Genomic DNA, 819 nt, shown 5'->3' with positions numbered 1-819 from the left:
AAAAAAAAAAAAAAAAAAAAAAAAGAACAAAGAAAAAAATTGAGCTGAATGTACACAGGGTGCCCACATATTCCTCTCACATCCTTCGTCTCCCAGTTTTCCCTTTTATTCACATCCTGCATGAGTGTAGTTCGTCCATCAGCACTGATGAGCCAATACTGCTACCTTATTCTTAACCTAAGTCCATAGTGTACATTGGGAGTCACTCTGTGTGTCATGCTTATTATGGGCCTGGACAAATGTATCCTGACATGTACCCACCATTCTAGTATCATACAAATCGATTTATGCCCTGAAACCCCCTGTCCTCCACCTATTCATCCTTCCCTTCCTCCCCTGAGCCCTGGCAACCACTGATCTTTTAATTTTTTTTGAGATGGGGTCTTGCTGTGTTGCCCAGGCTGGAGTGCAATGGCGTGATCTCAGCTCGCTATAACCTCTGCTTCCTGGGTTCAAGCAATTCTCCTGCCTTAGCCTCTCAAGTAACTGAGATTACAGGCACGCACCACCATACCTGGCTAATTTTTTGTATTTTTAGTAGAGATGGGGTTTCACCATGTTGGCCAGACTGGCCTCCTGACCGCAGATGATCCACCCACCTCGGTCTCCCAAAGTGCTGGGGTTACAGGCGTGAGCCACTGTGCCGGGCCGCACTGATTTTTTAATTGTCTCCATAGTTTTGCCTTTTCTAGAACGTCATATAGTTGGAATCATGTAATATGCAGCCTTTTCAGATTGGCTTCATTCACTTACCAACATGCGTGTAACTTTCCTCCATACCTCTTTGTGGCTTGTTAGCCCTTTTTTTTTTTTTTTTTT

The 819-nt window shown here is 44.1% G+C and overlaps 1 protein-coding gene across 1 annotated transcript in view; it reads left to right on the top strand.

The window, feature by feature from the left end:
* WDR66 (WD repeat domain 66) overlaps positions 1-819 on the top strand; it is an 80885-nt gene that overhangs the window by 7706 nt on the left and 72360 nt on the right. The gene's annotated exons all lie outside the window — the stretch shown is intronic.

This window comes from Colobus angolensis, unplaced genomic scaffold (assembly GCF_000951035.1).
Source record: "Colobus angolensis palliatus isolate OR3802 unplaced genomic scaffold, Cang.pa_1.0 Scaffold28, whole genome shotgun sequence".
Lineage (NCBI taxonomy): Eukaryota > Metazoa > Chordata > Mammalia > Primates > Cercopithecidae > Colobus > Colobus angolensis.
The sequence above is the reverse complement of the archived record's forward strand: the minus strand, read 5'-3'. Positions and strand labels throughout refer to the sequence as shown.